Below are 18,457 nucleotides of genomic sequence, written 5' to 3'. Positions count from 1 at the left end.
GGTGTGAGGTGGTACCTCATTCTGGTTTGATTTGCATTTCTCTAATAATTAGCAATGTTGAGCATCTTTTCATGTGCCTGTTGTCCATCTGTATGTCTTCTATGTAGAAATGTCTGTTTAGGTCTACTTCCTATTTTTTGATTGGGTTGTTTGTTTTTTGATATTGAGCTGCATGAGCTGTTTGTATATTTTGAAAATTAATCCCATGTCAGTCACATGGTTTAAAAATATTTTCTCCCATTCCATAGATTATCTTTTCGTTTTATTTATAGTTCCCTTTACTGTGCAAAAGCTTTTAAATTTAATTACGTCCCATTTGTTTATTTTTGGTTTTGTTTCCATTACTCTAGGAGACAGAGCCAAAAAATATTGCTGCAATTTATGTCAAAGAGTGTCCTGCCTATGTTTTCCTCTAGGAGTTTTATAGTATCCTGTCTTACATTTAGGTCCTTAATCTATTTTGAGTTTATTTTTGTATATGGTGTTACAGAATGTTTTAATTTCATTCTTATACATGTAGCTGTCTAGTTTTCCCAGCACCACTTATTGAAGAGACTGCCTTTTCTCTAATGCGTATTTTTGCCTCCTTTGTTGTAGATTAATTGATCATAAGCATGTGGGTGTATTTCTGGGCTTTCTATCCTGTTCCATTGATCTATGTGTCTGTTTTTGTGCCAGTACGATACTGTTTTGATGACTGTAGCTTTGTAGTATAGTCTGAAGTCAGGGGGGGTGATTCCTCTAACTCCATTCTTCTTTCTCAAGATTGTTTTGGCTATTCGGTGTCTTTTGTGTTTCCATAAATTTTTTTAAATTTTTTGTTCCTGTTCTCTGAAAAATGCCATTGGTAATTTAATAGGGATTACGCTGAACCTGTAGATTGCCTTGGGTAGTATGGTCATTTTAACAATGTTGATTTGTACAATCCAAGAACACGGTGTATCTTTCCACCTATTTATACGGTCTTCAGTATCTTTCATCAGCATTTTATAGTTTTAAGGGTACAGGTCTTTTGCCTCCTTAGGGAGGTTTATTCCTAGCTTTTTGTCTTTCTGATGTGATGGTAAATGGGATTGTTTCCATAGTTTCTCTTTCTGATATTTCATTGTTAGTGTATAGAAATGAAGCAGATTTCTGTATATTAATTTTGTATACTGAATCTTTACCTAATTCATTGATGAGCTCTGGTAGTTTTCTGCTGGTGCCTTTAGAATTTTCTATGTATGGTATCATGTCATCTGCAAGTAGTGACAGTTTTACATCTTCCTTTTCAATTTGGAGTCCTTTTCTTCTCTGATTGCTGTGGCTGAGAGTTCCAAAACTATGTTGAATAAAAGTGATGAGAGTGGACATCCTTGTCTTGTTCCTGATCTTACAGGAGATGCTTTCAGCTCTTCAACATTGACTATGATGTTATCTGTGGGTTTGTCATATATCGCTTTTATTATGTTGAGGTATGTTCCCTCTATGCCCACTTTCTGGCGAGTTTTTACCATAAATGGATGTTGAATTTTATCAAAAGCTTTTTCTGCATCTATTTGAGATGATTGTATGGTTTTTATTCATCGTTTTGTTAATGTGGTGTATCACATTGATTGACTTGTGAATATTGAAAAATCCTTGCATCCCTGGGATAAATCCCACTTGATCATGGTGTATGATCCTTTTAATGTATTGTTGCATTTGGTTTGTTAGTATTTTGTTGAGAATTTTTGCATCTATGTTCATCAGTGATATTGGCCTGTAATTTTCTTTTTTATGTGATACCTTTGTCTGGTTTTCATATCAAGGTGATGGTAGCCTCACAATTTTGCTTTTTATTTTTTTATTTTTTGTAACTTTTTTTTATTCTTTCTACAATTTTTTAACATCTTTATTGGATTATAATTGCTTTACAATGGTCTGTTACTTTCTGTGTTATAACAAAGTGAATCAGTTATACATATACATATGTTCCCATATCTCTTCCCTCATGCATCTCCCTCCCTCCCACCCTCCCTATCCCACCCCTCTAGGTGGTCACAAAACACCGAGCTGATCTCCCTGTGCTGTGTGGCTGCTTCACACTAGCTATCTATTTTACGTTTGGTAGTGTATATATGTCCATGCTACTCTCTCACTTTATCACAGTTTACCCTACCCCTCCCCATATCCTCAAGTCCATGCTCTAGTAGGTCTCTGTCTTTATTCCCGTCTTACCCCTAGGTACTTAATGACTTTTTTTTTTCTTAGATTCCGTATATATGTGTTAGCATACGGTACTTCTTTTTCGCTTTCTGACTTACTTCACTCTGTATGACAGACTCTGGGTCCATCCACCTCACTACAAATAACTCAATTTCGTTTCTTTTTATGACTGAGTAGTATTCTATTGTATATATGTGCCACATCTTCTTTATTCATTCATCTGTTCAAGGACACTTAGGTTACTTCCATGTCCTGGCTATTTTAAATAGAGCTTCAATGAATATTTTGGTACATGACTCTTTTTGAATTATGGTTTTCTCAGGGTATATGCCCAATAGTGGTATTGCTGGGTCTTATGGTAGTTCTATTTGTAGTTTTTTAAGGAACCTCCATACTGTTCTCCATAGTGGCTGTATCAATTTACATTCCCACCAACAGTGCAAGAGTGTTCCCTTTTCTCCACACCCTCTCCAGCATTTATTGTTTCTAGATTTTTTGATGCTGGCCATTCTGACTGGTGTGAGATGATATCTCATTGTAGTTTTGATTTGCATTTCTCTAATGATTGATGACATTAAGCATTCTTTCATGTGTTTGTTGGCAATCTATATATCCTCTTTGGAGAAACGTCTGTTTAGGTCTTCTGCCCATTTTTGGATTGGGTTCTTTGTTTTTCTGTTATTGAGCTGCATGAGCTGTTTTGTAAATTTTGAAGATTAATCCTTTGTCAGTTGCTTCATTTGCAAATATTTTCTCCCATCCTGAGCGTTGTCTTTTGGTCTTGTTTATGGTTTCCCTTGCTGTGCAAAAGCTTTGAAGTTTTGTTAGGTCCCATTTGTTTATTTTTGTTTTTATTCCATTTCTCTAGGAGGTAGGTCAAAAAGGATCTTGCTGTGATGTATGTCATAGAGTGTTCTGCCTATGTTTTCCTCTAAGATTTTGATAGTGTCTGGCCTTACATTTAGGTCTTTAATCCATTTTGAGTTTATTTTTGTGTATGGTGTTAGGGAGTGTTCTAATCTCATACTTTTACATGTACCTGTCCAGTTTTCCCAGCACCACTTATTGAAGAGGCTGTCTTTTCTCCACTGTATATTCCTGCCTCCTTTATCAAAGATAAGGTGACCATATGTCCTTGGGTTTACTTCTGGGCTTTCTATCCTGTTCCATTGATCTATATTTCTGTTTTTGTGCCAGTACCATACTGTCTTGATTATTGTAGCTTTGTAGTATAGTCTGAAGTCAGGGAACCTGATTCCTCCACCTCCGTTTTTCATTCTCAAGATTGCTTTGGCTATTCGGGGTCTTTTGTGTTTCCATTCAAATTGTGTAATTTTTTGTTCTAGTTCTGTGAAAAATGCCAGTGGTAGTTTGATAGGGATTGCATTGAATCTGTAGATTGCTTTGGGTAGTAGAGTCATTTTCACAGTGTTGATTCTTCCAATCCAGGAACATGGTATATCTCTCCATCTATTTATATCATCATTAATTTCTTTCATCAGTGTCTTATAATTTTCTGCATACAGGTCTTTTGTCTCCTTAGGTAGGTTTATTCCTAGGTATTTTATTCTTTTTGTTGCAATGGTAAATGGGAGTGATTTCTTGATTTCACTTTCAGATTTTTCATCATTAGTGTATAGGAATGCCAGAGATTTCTGTGCATTAATTTTGTATCCTGCTACTTTACCAAATTCATTGATTAGCTCTAGTAGTTTTCTGGTAGCATCTTTAGGATTCTCTATGTATAGTATCATGTCATCTGCAAACAGTGACAGCTTTACTTTTTCTTTCCCGATTTGGATTCTTTTTATTTCCTTTTCTTCTCTGATTGCTTTGGCTAAAACATCCAAAACTGTGTTGAATAAGAGTGGTGAGAGTGGGCAACCTTGTCTTGTTCCTGGTATTAGTGTGAATGCTTTCAGTTTTTCACCATTGAGGACGATGTTGGCTGTGGGTTTGTCATATATGGCCTTTATTATGTTGAGTAAATTTCCCTCTATGGCTACCTTCCGGAGGGCTTTTATCATAAATGGATGTTGAATTTTGTCTAAAGCTTTTTCTGCATCTATTGAGATGCTCATATGGTTTTTCTCCTTCAATTTGTTAATATGGTGTATCACATTGATTGATTTGTGTATATTGAAGAACCCTTGCATTCTTGGAGTAAACCCCACCTGGTCATGGTATATGATCCTTTTAATGTGCTGTTGGATTCTGTTTGCTAGTATTTTGTTGAGGATTTTTGCATCTATGTTCATCAGTGATATTGGCCTGTAGTTTTCGTTGTTTTTGACATCCGTGTCTGGTTTTGGTATCAGGGTGATGGTGGCCTCGTAGAATGAGTTTGGGAGTCTTCCTCCCTCTGCTATATTTTGGAAGAATTTGAGAAGGATAGGTGTTAGCTCTTCTCTAAATGTTTGATAGAATTCGCCTGTGAAGCCATCTGGTCCTGGGCTTTTGTTTGTTGGAAGATTTTTAATCACAGTTTCAATTTCAGTGCTTGTGATTGGTATGTTCATATTTTCTATTTCTCTCTGATTCAGTCTTGGCAGGTTGTGCATTTCTAAGAATTTGTCCATTTCTTCTAGGTTGTTCATTTTATTGGCATAGAGTTGCTTGTAGTAATCTCTCATGATCTTTTGTATTTCTGCAGTGTCAGTTGTTACTTCTCCTTTTTCATTTCTAGTTCTATTGATTTGAGTCTTCTCCCTTTTTTTCTTGATGAGTCTGGCTAATGGTTTATCAACTTTGTTTATCTTCTCGAAGAATCAGCTTTTAGTTTTATTGATCTTTGCTATCATTTCCTTCATTTCTTTTTCCTTTATTTCTGATCTGATCTTTATGATTTCTTTCCTTCCGCTAACTTTGGGATTTTTTTGTTCTTCTTTCTCTAATTGCTTTAGGTGCGAGGTTAGTTTGTTTATTCAAGATGTTTCCTGTTTCTTAAGGTAGGATTGTATTGCTATAAACTTCCCTCTTAGAACTGCTTTTGCTGCATCCCATAGGTTTTGGGTCGTCATGTCTCCATTGTCATTTCTAGATATTTTTTGATTTCCTCTTTGATTTCTTCAGTGATCACTTCGTTATTAAGTAGTGTATTGTTTAGCCTCCATGTGTTGGTATTTTTTACAGATCTTTTCCTGTAATTGATATCTAGTCTCATAGCATTGTGGTCAGAAAAGATACTTGATACAATTTCAATTTTCTTAAATTTACCAAGGCTTGAGATGTAACCCAAGATATGACCTATCCTGGAGAATGTTCCATGAGCACTTGAGAAAAAAGTGTATTCTGTTGTTTTTTGATGGAATGTCCTATAAATATCAATTAAGTCCATTTGTTTAATGTATCATTTAAAGCTTGTGTTTCCTTATTTATTTTCATTTTGGATGATCTGTCCATTGGTGAAAGTGGGGTGTTAAAGTCCCCTACTATGATTGTGTTACTGTCGATTTCCCCTTTTATGGCTGTTAGTATTTGCCTTATGTATTGAGGTGCTCCTATGTTGGGTGCATAAATATTTACAATTGTTATATCTTCTTCTTGGATCGATCCCTTGATCATTATGTAGTGTCCTTCTTTGTCTCTTGTAATAGTCTTTATCTTTTTTTTTTTTTTTTTTTTGCGGTATGCAGACCTTTCACTGTTGTGGCCTCTCCCATTGCGGAACACAGGCTCCGGACGCGCAAGCTCAGCGGCCATGGCTCATGGGCCCAGCCGCTCCACGGCATATGGGTTCTTCCCCAACCGGGGCATGAACCCATGTCCCCCTGCATTGGCAGGCGGACTCTCAACCACTGCACCACTAGGGAAGCCCTAGTCTTTATTTTAAAGTCTATTTTGTCTGATATGAGAATTACTACTCCAGCTTTCTTTTGATTTCCATTTTCATGGAATATCTTTTTCCATCCCCTCACTTTCACTCTGTATGTGCCCCTAGGTCTGAAGTGGGTCTCTTGTAGACAGCATATATATGGGTCTTATTTTTGTATCCATTCAGCCGGTCTGTGTCGTTTGGTGGGAGCATTTAATCCATTTACATTTAAGGTAATTATCGATATGTATGTTCCTATTCCCATTTTCTTAAATGTTTTGGGTTTGTTATTGTAGGTCTTTTCCTTCTCTTGTGTTTCTTGCCTAGAGAAGGTCCTTTAGCATTTGTTGTAAAGCTGGTTTTGTGGTGCTGAACTCTCTCAGCTTTTGCTTGTCTGTAAAGGTTTTAATTTCTCCATCAAATTTGAATGAGATCCTTGCTGCGTAATCTTGGTTGTAGGTTTTTCTCCTTCATCACTCTAAATATGTCCTGCCACTCCCTTCTGGCTTGCAGATTTTCTGCTGAAAGGTCAGCTGTTAACCTTATGGGGATTCCCTTGTATGTTATTTGTTGTTTTTCCCTTGCTGCTTTTAATATGTTTTCTTTGTATTTAATTTTTGATAGTTTGATTAATATGTGTCTTGGCATGTTTCTCCTTGGATTTATCCTGTATGGGACTCTCTGTGCTTCCTGGACTTGATTAACTATTTCCTTTCCCATATTAGGGAAGTTTTCAAGTATAATCTCTTCACATATTTTGTCAGTCCCTTTCTTTTTCTCTTCTTCTTCTGGGACCCCTATAATTCTAATATTGGTGTGATTAATGTTGTCCCAGAGGTCTCTGAGACTGTCCTCGGTTCTTTTCATTCTTTTTTCTTTATTCTGCTCTGCAGTAGTTATTTCCCCTATTTTATCTTCCAGGTCACTTCTCCATTTTTCTGCCTAGTTATTCTGCTATTGATCCCTTCTGGAGTGTTTTTTATTTCATTTATTGTGTTGTTCATCGTTGCTTGTTTCCTCTTTAGTTCTTCTGTGTCCTTGTTAAATGTTTCTTGCATTTTGTCTATTCTATTTCCAAGATTTTGGATCATCATTACTATCATTATTCTGAATTGTTTTTCAGGTAGACTACCTATTTCCTCTTCATTTGTTAGGTCTGGTGGGGTTTTGCCTTGCTCCTTCATCTGCTGTGTGTTTTTCTATCTTTTCATTTTGCTTATCTTACTGTGTTTGGGGTCTCCTTTTTGCACGCTGCAGGTTCGTAGTTCCCGTTGTTTTTGGTGTCTGCCCCCAGTGGCTGAGGTTCATTCAGTGGGTTGTGTAGGCTTCCTGGTGGAGGGGACTAGTGCCTGTGTTCTGTTGGATGAGGCTGGATCTTGTCTTTCTGGTGGGCAGGTCCACGTCTGGTGGTGTGTTTTGGGGTGTCTGTGGCCTCATTCTGATTTTAGGCAGCCTCTCTTCTAATGGGTGGGGTTGTGTTCCTGTCTTGCTAGTTTGGCATAGGATGTCCAGCACTGTAGCTTGTTGGTCGTTGAGTGAAGCCGGGTGTTGGTGTTGAGATGGAGATCTCTGGGGGATTTTTGCTGTTTGATATTACGTGGAGCTGGGAGGTCTATTGTGGACCAGTGTCCTGAAGTTTGCTCTCCCACCTCAGAGGCACAGCACTGACTCCTGGCTGGAGCACCAAGAGCCTTTCATCCACATGGCTCAGAATAAAAGGGAGAAAAAGTAGAAAGAAAAAAGAGGAAAAAATAAAGATAAAATAAAGTTGTTAAAATAAAAAATAATTATTAAGAAAAACAATTTTTTAAGTAAAAGAAAAAGACGGACGGACAGAACCCTTGGACAAATGGTGAAAGCAAAGCTTTACAGACAAAATCTCACACAGAAGCATACACATACACACTCACAAAAAGAGGAAAAGGGGAAGAAATAATCTGTCTTGCTCCCAAAGTCCACCTCCTCAATTTGGGATGATTCGTTGTCTATTCAGGTATTCCACAGATGCAGGGTACATCAAGTTGATTGTGGAGATTTAATCTTGTGCTCCTGAGGCTGCTGGGAGAAATTTCCCTTTCTCTTCTTTGTTCGCGCAGCTCCCGGGGTTCAGCTTTGGATTTGGCCCCGCCTCTGCGTGTAGGTCGCCTGAGGGCGTCTGTTCTTCGCTCAGACAGGACGGGGTTAAAGAGCAGCTGATTCGGGGGCTCTGGCTCACTCAGGCCCAGGGGAGGGAGGGGTATGGATGCGGGGCAAGCCTGTGGTGGCAGAGGCCGATGTGACGTTGCACAAGCCTGAGGCGTGGCGTGCGTTCTCCCGGGGAAGTTGTCCCTGTATCACGGGACCCTGGCAGTGGCAGGCTGCACAGCTCCCGGAAGGGAGGTGTGGATAGTGACCTGTGCTGGCACACAGGCTTCTTGGTGGCTGCAACAGCCTGAGCGTCTCATGCCCGTCTCTGGAGTCCACGCTATTAGCCGCGGCTCGCGCCCGTCTCTGGAGCTCTTTTAAGTAGCGCTCTTAATCCCCTCTCCTGGCGCACCAGGAAACAAAGAGGCAAGAAAAAGTCTCTTGCCTCTTCGGCAGCTCCAGACTTTTTCCCGGACTCCCTCCCAGCTAGCTGTGGCGCACTAGCCCCCTTCAGGCTGTGTTCGCGCCGCCAACCCCAGTCCTCTCCCTGCGATCCGACGGAAGCCCGAGCCTCACCTCCCAGCCCCGCCCGCCCCGGCAGGTGAGCAGACGAGCCTCTCGTGCTGGTGAGTGCTGGTCAGCGCCGATCCTCTGTGCGGGAATCTCTCCGCTTTGCCCTCCACACCCCTGTGGCTGCACTCTCCTCCGCGACTCGGAAGCTTACCCCCTCCGCCACCCGCAGTCTCCGCCCGCTAAGGGGCTTTCTAGTGTGTGGAAACCTTTCCTCCTTCACAGCTCCCTCCCACTGGTGCAGGTCCCGTCCCTATTCTTTTGTCTCTGTTTTTTCTTTTTTCTTTTGCCCTACCCAGGTACGTGTGGAGTTTCTTGCCTTTTGGGAGGTCTGAGGTCTTCTGCCATCGTTCAGTGTGTGTTCTATAGGAGCAGTTCCACGTGTAGATGTATTTCCAATGTATCTGTGGGGAGGAAGGTGATCTCCACGTCTTACTCTTCCACCATCTTCCTCCTACCCTCCATTTTGCTTTTTAAATTACACTTTTCTTCATGCTTTTGCTTGAATAGAAGTCATTATGTTAGATTAATCCCTTTAAGATCTGTAGCTGTATAGTATATATTTGTAAGTTTTATCTATCCATAAATAATTTCAGAGATCACAAGCCTCTGTTTTCAAGTCCAGAAACTACGACTCTCTTGGATTTAGTGATTATCTATATTGCAGGTTCTGATGCTATTTATGTTGCAAAGTGTACAAATCAGAAAAGAGCAAAACATTTCTGAATAATTTATCTCCCTCCTCCATGTTAGTTTGTCCAATTTCTTCGTTGACATTTAATTATAGTAAATAAACACATTTTAACAGTTTTATCTAAGTAGTAATGTTCATAATGTTTTGACTACCCTTCATCTTAGGCCAAAACCTTACATTTGTAGTCACTTCCTTTTCCATTTTTAAAATTATTCTTCAGTTTATACTTCATCTGAAAAGTAGTCTGTGAGTTATTTCTCACTAAAGAAGACTGTAGGACTGTTTGTATGAGAATAAGGGCCGAGGCGTGAATTGCATGTGCTTGGTAAATATAATAGAAGCGAGTCTTGGTTCATTGAATAATGGTGCAATTAAGCAACAGAAGGTGTGGTACCGCAGAGATGAGGTTGGGGAGGTTGGGATTTGTCAAAAAGGGAGCATAGGGAGCAGTGGGAACAAGAGGAAGGAAAATGCATGGCTGGAGCTGACACTGGAAATGTGAGTTTGGATCAGAGTTTCAGAGAGCCTTATTTAGGAGTTCTATTTTGACTTTTGTAGTTGTATTTTCATAGGTGTGGAAATCATACTGGTAATGATTTTAGGTGAATGACTTTATGTTATACCTGGATGTGGATATGAATTATATCATATAGAGAGATACAGTTCTCTTTCAAATATTCTAAATATATTAAGAAGAAAATCAGTTGGCAAAATTTTAACACTTGGTAGGCAATATTATCTAACTAGAAATTAATAACATTTTGTTTTCATTCCATTTTATTTTAATTATCTTCTATTCTTGATAAGTGTGTTTGATTGTATTATTGTTCAAACTATCTGCTGCACTCTCTAGGAAAGGATTAGATTTCCCTGGCCCATTCAGTCTTATCCACATGCCTTGCTCTGGCCAAGGAAATGAAAGTGGAACCAATCTGTGTCATTTCTAAGCTGAAGCTTTAAGAGCAAGGATTGACCATATCCTCTTTTCCCTCTGCAGTAAAGTTGTCAGTGTCCCAGTATAGAAGGTGTTCCATTAGCTTTGATCACAGAGTAAAGAAAATGTGGACCAGAATCATGACTAACCTCAATGGACCAGTAGCATGAGCAAGAAATTAACCCAGTTTATGGCACTGGGATTTGGGGCTCTTTTGTTACCTCTGCATAACCTATTCTCTTCTGACTGATAAAGCAAGATGAACTGCATTCCACTGTGCAAGTGGCACGAAATTTACTTACACTATAAAAGGAAGCTCATCTAAAAAAACTATTAAACAAATAATAATACAGGAAAAAGAAAGATATGGTGGTTACCAAATGCCTTAACTTTGAAGAATCTTGCTATATGTGGTAGGAGCTGTTAGGTTTTTAAGTAGGGGCTAACATGAATGGCTTTGGGTTTAGAAGGTAAAATTCTGATAGAAAAAGAGGGAAGAATTTTTAAAAGCACGGGTAGAAGGTAAGGCAAGGCATTTGGAAATTTATTAATATAAGGGATATATAGAGTGATGGTATCTGCAGTTTAAAATGTTGTTATATATTTTAATAAAGACATTTAAAGGGAAGACTATACACATTGCTAAGATACAGAAAGAAGGAGAGCATTAGAAATCCAAATACTCTCAGGAAGTTTCTTGCTAGATAGCAGGTGTGAACTAAAATCCAGTTATTCAAATTAAAGAGCTGCTGCCTCAGTACACATAATTTAGCACTCAAGTCCTTCCTACTCTCATGGTTTCAGTGCTAGCTTCAGAAAAAAGTAAGCAAAATTGGTTTTCCATTAGTTATTATCTGGGTTTATAACTTCTACAGTTTGTACCAGAACCAATCAGAATTCTTAGTGTTTCAAAATAATACCAAAATGGCAACCTGGAAACTGAGAACATAATACTCTATCCCTGTGATTTCTGGGAAGAATTCATTATAACACTGTTCATTGTATCGTCACTTGTCATCTATTATGATAAGTGCTCCCCGTGTCATTTAAGAATTTAGTTTTAAGGTAAATAGTTCCAAAGTATTAACCAACTTTATTTTCATTTCAGAGACACATGTGCCCTGGAGCCCTCTAAAACAAATTTCTTTTTCCTTTATGTTGTTATTTATTTATTTGATATATGAGTATGGGGGAAAGGTTGGAAATAGACCTGTTATGCAGGTACAGACTCATATATGTTAATATTTTTACGTTTAATTATTGGTAGGTTGGCTTTTTGTAACAGAATTTAAATTCTATTCATGTTTAAATTCTATCCATTTGTAACTGGAAATACAAAGAGGTTTTTTTTTTTCTGAAGTCATTTGATAACATTGAAATTTGATATTGTGCTCTATAGTATTAAAAATGTATTTATTTCAACTATTAGAAATGCAGGAAGGGATATGAGTGATAGCTAGGGCCACTCTACTTCCTGGTTTGCCCAGAATAGTCATGGTATGCTTGTGACTCTAATCATAATTATTAACAGCTCCCTTTCATTCTCAAAAGTGTCCTGGTTTGGGCTTCCCTGGTGGTGCAGTGGTTGAGAGTCCGCCTGCCGATGCAGGGGACACGGGTTCGTGCCCCAGTCCGGGAGGATACCACATGCCGCGGAGCTGCTGGGCCCGTGAGCCATGGCCGCTGAGCCTGCGCGTCCAGAGCCTGTGCTCTGCAACGGGAGAGGCCACAGCAGTGAGAGGCCTGCGTACCGCAAAAAAAAAAAAAAAGTGTCCTGGTTTGGACTAAAATTATATGGTTACCTTAGTGTTAGTGTCTTCACCCTTGTGTTACAAGTGAGGAAATCAAGCCACAGAGCAGGGTTGTGACTTAGACAAAGTTATGGACTTAGGAAGGGACCAGAATTAAAACCCAGAAATATCTAGGGATCTTCCTGTTCAGTGCCAGGACTCACCAGTAACAAGGCAATGGCAATGACTGCAATGGCCAGCATTTGGACACCAGCAGTATACATGAGATATAAAGTCTGTGGGAGCAAGGCTCTCCCCATCCCAGAGGAACTTTACAGGGTCAGGAGATGAAGGCTGAGAGATTTAGGGGATCTTCGTGTACCTAAGCCTGGCCTAGTTCTCTGTGCACTTGTGGCTTCTTGTCCACCGCTCCTACTGATGTGGGAAAGAGTATGAGAGAAATAAATTAGTTTTAGACATGTTAAATTTGAAACAACATTTCAGCATTTAACTGGGGATGTAGAATAGGAAACCAGACTGGAGATATCAGTTTGGGAGTTAGCAATGAAAGGGTGGTATCTGAAGCTTAGGGCACTCATGAGAAGAGCAGGAAAGAGTTCTGCAGTAAAGAACAGGGGTCAAAAGGAAGGTAAAGGAAGAGGAGATGAAAAATGCCTTAGGACACTGAATAACCAGCTCCAATAATGAGAGGAAGACAAAAATAATGTCTACAACAATAATGATGATAAACTGCAGTTACTACCATTACTGGAAACTTTTTACGTTCCAGCAACTCTACCAAGTACTTTATATACATTAGCTTAGTCCTCATTACTATCCTCTGAGGTAGGGAAAAAAATAAGGCCAGAGATGTTAGGAAACTTGACTGAAGTCACAAAATAAGCAGCAGAGCAGAAATTCAGACTCAGCTCTGCCTCTAAAGAGCTCTGTGATCTTTCTACAGTGTTCTGCATATTGGATCTTATCTTCCCTCTTTTCTGCTTTGTCCTTTGTATGTGATGTATGTGATGATTTATAAGGCTTATAAATATTTTTCTTCTGTGAAAACAAAAAAAATGTATTTATTGATAAAAAGACACAGACATTACCTCAAGACTTATAATTTAGGACAGATAGAAACATTTATGCAAGCAAGTTTTAAAGTAATTGTAAATAAATGAATGTTTCTTTTTACAAATACGTAAAAAAAAGAAAAGTATTTACCATATATACTACTTAAGGTCAAGGCCATTTGGGAGAGAAGGTGTGTGAAAATGTGTTGTAGAATGTGCAAATATGGAATGAGTTTTAAAAACCAAACCTGGCTTTTAGGAATTTCAAATAATGGAAGGCTTGAGGAATAAATGTTTATGGCAAGCTATGAGGCAGAGTATTTCAGATAAAACGTATGGACTGTAGGGCTTCCCTGGTGGTGCAGTGGTTGGGAGTCCGCCTGCCGATGCAGGGCACACGGGTTCGTGCCCCGGTCTGGGAAGATCCCACATGCCGCGGAGCGGCTGGGCCCCTGAGCCATGGCCGCTGAGCCTGCGCGGCCGGAGCCTGTGCTCCGCAACGGGAGGGGCCACAGCAGTGAGAGGCCAGCGTACCGCAAAAAAAAAAAAAAAATATGGACTGTAAATATTTATAAAATTATGTGTTCCCACCTTAAGTATATTTTAAAATAATGTTGAATACCCCCTATCATGGTAACTTACTTGAACTTTCTATGACATAACTGAGGAAAATGTCTCTAAACCCATTAATAAATCATTAATTAATTTTATGAGCTTTTAAGCCTCATGAAGATATAGCATATATTATTCTTTATTATTATTTTTTCCAGCTTTATTGAGATATGATTGACAAATAAAAGTTGTTTATATTTAGGTTGTACAATATGATTTTCTTAAGGTGTATAACATGGTGATTTAACATACATATACATCGTGAAATGCCTACCATCATCAAGTTAGTTATCACACCCAGCACTTCACATAGTGACCTTTTGTGTGTTTGTGTGTGGTGAGAACATTTAAGATTTACTCTCTCAGCAAATTTCAAATATAAAATTCTGTATTGTTAACTGTAATCACCATGGTGTACATTAGGTCCCCAGAACTTACTCATCTTATAACTGAAAGTTTGTGCCCTTTGACCAACATCTCCCTATTTCTTGCATCCCCCAGACCCTGACAACCACCATTCTACTCTCTGGTTCTATGAGCTTGACTTTTTAGATTCCACATATAAGTGAGATCACAGAGTATTTGTCTTTCTGTGTCTGATTTATTTCACTTAGCATAATGCTCTCCTGGCTCATCCATTTTGTCACAAATAGCAGGATATTCCTCTTTTTATGGTTGAATAATATTCCATTTTGTGTGTGTGTGTGTGTGTGTGTGTGTGTGTGTGTGTATACACACACATACATAAAATCATGTTTTCTTTGTCCATACATCCATGGACAGACACTTGGGTCGTTTCAATATCTTGGCTCTTGTGAATAACACTGCAGTGAACGTTCTTAATTATTCTTGATGAAAATTTCATTGAAAACTTAAAAATGAGACTGATGTGTGATGCATGGAAACCCATTTATTAAAATATTAGAGCTATCCAAACTTTTGAAGCATCAGGGATGGGAAACTATTGTTCAGATAACTGTACTGATTTTGTTTCTTGTGGGTGCATGCTGGTTGACTGAAAACTGATTAGTAGTGGAAAATCATCTTACTTGTTTTAGTATTGAGCTTTTAGGAAGTAGTTGATTATGCAGACCTATTGTTACTTTTAATTATTTGGCTTAGGAAACAGGAGATCAGAATTCTGCTCAAGAGAATCTAGGGATAAAGGAAAGGGCAGAACATAGTTAACATTTTATATTTCAATAACATCTGAAACTCTTTTCTACATCTGTGCATTCAGACTGTAGTTGTCATGTGGGGGAAAACATGTATGAAACTTATTATCTACATATATTCTGCCTATTTATTCAACAAACATTAACTAATAACTTTGCCTATAACCTAAAATAAGATTGCAAAGTTTAGTATTCTTAAAAATTGGGAGAGATCAAGTAGGACAGTTAGACAGTCTTGAAAAATAATTTCAAAGGTGATTACGAAGCACAGAAATGTCCTTGCCTTCGGCAATGTCACAGAAGCCACTTTTAGTAACATCAGAGTTCAACAAAGATGTATTATTGCCCAGAACATCCTCTTCCGTGTTAACAAAGCTATTATTCTAAGTTCTTCATTGATTTGTAAGATATGTGATATCTTGGGAGCAGTGAACATTTAGCAAATAATTCTTGATACAGTGTTACAACTTTGCTCCTTTAAATAGAAATTAAGAAGGAAATAGTCTATATCTTTTACAATTAAACTAGGAAACATATTTAGTAATGCTGCTTATTTAAGCCTGAGAATTTCTATGTGATTATTTCTGTCTGCCCTGAACCAGGAAGGGGGCAAGCTCTGAGAATTCACCTAGGGGAGAAAATTCTTCCTCTACCCATCCTAGGTTCTCAGCTAGGCTCTGTAACAAGACAGACTAACCAGAGAAAACAAACAGAAGTTTATTAACGTCTATATCTCATATATACATGTTAATATGAGAAGCTCAGGAATGAGTAACTCAAAGAGGTGGCTCAGAATTCAGGCTTATGTAGCATTTTCAACAAACAGCAATAAATTTTAGAGAAGTGACAAGGCAAAAGCAAAGGACCTTGAGTCCCTAGAGGTGGCAAATTGTAGGAAGGCAAATATATGGGAAAGGAATGGGAGATCAAGGCTAGTTGGTAACGTCTGTTACATAGATTCCTCTGGTGCCATCTCCAGGCTGATAAGAGTCTAAAGTTGTTCCTGTGATGTTTAGAGAGGGAAGGAGGGACATCTTTCTAAATTTATGTCCTGCTTTTAGGCACATAGAAGGGCAGAGAGCTTTCCTGCTTTTGCTGCTTTTTAATTGCCTTTAGATCAAAATAATTCTTATATGGAAAAGGCTATTTTGGCATGACATATTCTGGTTTCGTTTATTTGGCATAACTATGAAGGGGGATCACACTCCTAGGTATGTCAGTTGGGTCATAGGAGTGGCTCAAGAAAGCTCAGCAGCAGAGTATAATGCAGGAAGTAAATTAGGAGTATGGGGAGAGGATAAAGAGCTGGAAGTTGTTATCATAAAGATATTCAAATTGGAATGGTAAAGTAGAGAAGAATTTGGAGATAAAAAGGGCAAACGTAGACAAGTTCCAGGAGGGCAGCTCAGGAAACAAACTGTGGACATAGTCAGCCTTCTCTGTAGTGATTTTTTTCTTATTTGCAGATCTCTCTTGCCTGGGCAAGGAACTGCCTTTGAAGTAAGCAGAATTGCTCTAGATGTTGACAAAGTCCTCATAAGATTGACAGCTTTGAATTTTTCTTACAGATTTAGTATTTAGTAGCTGTATATTGAATACATTGGGCATAGATATTTCTTAAGTATATATTTAACATATACAAAAAGCTAAAGATGAAATAGTATGTATAGCATTAATTTTATTATATCTACTGTGTACAAATAACGTTTTTTTGAATATAGATGAAGGGTACTATATCTTTGTTTCATTAAACCCCTCAGCAATCATCAGTTTCTTTTCTCAACTGGTTTCTATAAATTTTTCATGTCCTGTAGTGCAACCATTTCATTTCAGGGAAGGTATTGTTTTCTGCTTTAGATAAGGAGGTGATAGAATATAAATTATTGTGAGCCTAAATTTGTGGAGCATGTAATCCACAATTGGAAGCTGACAGAGCCCATCCTAAATTGAAATAAGAATGGAACTGAACACCCCGTGAATTTACTTGTGATTTGTAGCAGCAGTGTAACCTCCTCCATCCCACCCCACATGTACACACCACTCCTGAAATGAGTGACATAAAACTGGTTGTGAATTAATCTGAGTCTTTGGAAGACACTTTCTAGCCCTTATGAATTTGTTTTCAGTACTCCTGAGTGAGATGTTCAAAGAAGTTAGTGTTTTCCCAATACCATTCATTCTTCTTTTATCTTCCAACTCAAAAAATTGAATGAGATATTCTGTGTGTGCTGTTTTGAAAAGAGAAGAAGAAAGTCACTTACTACCTACATATTCTTTTCCCCCTTTCAAGGCATTTGTGGCTGTTGTCATTCTAAAATTGGAAATGACCCAAACCACACTGGAATAATAATATACTTGCCCAAGATAAGAGAAATAATCGGGCACACCTAGTGTATTGGATATAAAACAAGTTCAGAGCATCTGATCCTCTTTGCCTCTTTTTATTAAAGTCTTTCAAACTCTTAAAAATAATAATATTCAGAATTATTCTGAATTCAATAAAGCATTGCTTATCACAAACTTATCCCTAAGAGCTAAGTAGAATAAAAGCCAATGGATAGAAGTTCTGGCAGCATAGTCCAAGGAGACACATGAGAGGGCAGGTTTGTTTGTATTTGCTTGGTTTTTAATCTAGTGTTTTTTTAAATTTATATGAATTCTCCTTTATATTCTGAAGTATAGCCACGTTCAGTTTAGTATTATAATTGTTATATACTTATCCATTAATTTTTCTAGACAACCCCAACCTACCACCTCTCATCTCATCCTTCATCCCATCAGTAACAAAAGGAAGATTTTTGTTCTTTGGGAATGTGCTTTTATTCTGTAGCACATGTGCTAATTTGAGAAGCATGACAATAAAGCATAGACCCAACCCGGAAACAAACAATCAGTTCACTAAAATTTTAAGAGGAAGAGACCAATTCAAGTGAAACTATTTTAAACTTCAGTATCACTCTAGGACACACTATATGCCTCATGGATTTAAATGTTATAGTTAGAATTTTGTGAACACTGTAGGATCTACAGTATAGCTAACTGATTAATTCTTGAACATCTAATTGAATTTCTTGAACAAAAAATATTGCTCTGAACAAAAGGGAAAATATTTCAGAAACCTCTGGATTTATAATATCACCCACTGATTCTGAAGTGTAAACATTAAAAGATTATTTTACTTCTCCGGTTTTTTGGCTACATTTATTTTATACATAAAATATATAAAAAGTTTGGCCTTACAGAAAACTCTCAAAAATCTCTTAGAGAGTGGTGGCCTGTGATATAATTTATCAACTATTGTAAAATAGTAGTTAATTATTTTTCTCAGACTGGAAATATAAGAAGTTATTTCATTACAGCTAGCATATATTAAGATACTTTTCAGCTATTACTCCAAAACACCCTATTCTCAGCCCCTTAAGTACAGCTGCTCCCTAGTACTTTATCTATAATCTATAATTATTTCCTTATGTTGCATTATGGCAATTTATATACCTGTTTTCCTCTGTCCTCAAACTGGAAACTTCTCAAGGGCAAAGTTAGA

The 18,457-nt window shown here is 38.0% G+C and overlaps 1 protein-coding gene across 1 annotated transcript in view; it reads left to right on the top strand.

Annotated features, from left to right (window-relative positions):
• The window catches only part of SLC2A13 (solute carrier family 2 member 13), a 433,421-nt gene that overhangs the window by 352,206 nt on the left and 62,758 nt on the right, over positions 1–18,457 (top strand). The window lies entirely within an intron of this gene.

Source organism: Orcinus orca, chromosome 11, assembly GCF_937001465.1.
Source record: "Orcinus orca chromosome 11, mOrcOrc1.1, whole genome shotgun sequence".
Taxonomy (NCBI): Eukaryota; Metazoa; Chordata; class Mammalia; order Artiodactyla; family Delphinidae; genus Orcinus; species Orcinus orca.
Note: the sequence above shows the minus strand (reverse complement) of the source record. Positions and strands in the feature narration are given on the sequence as shown.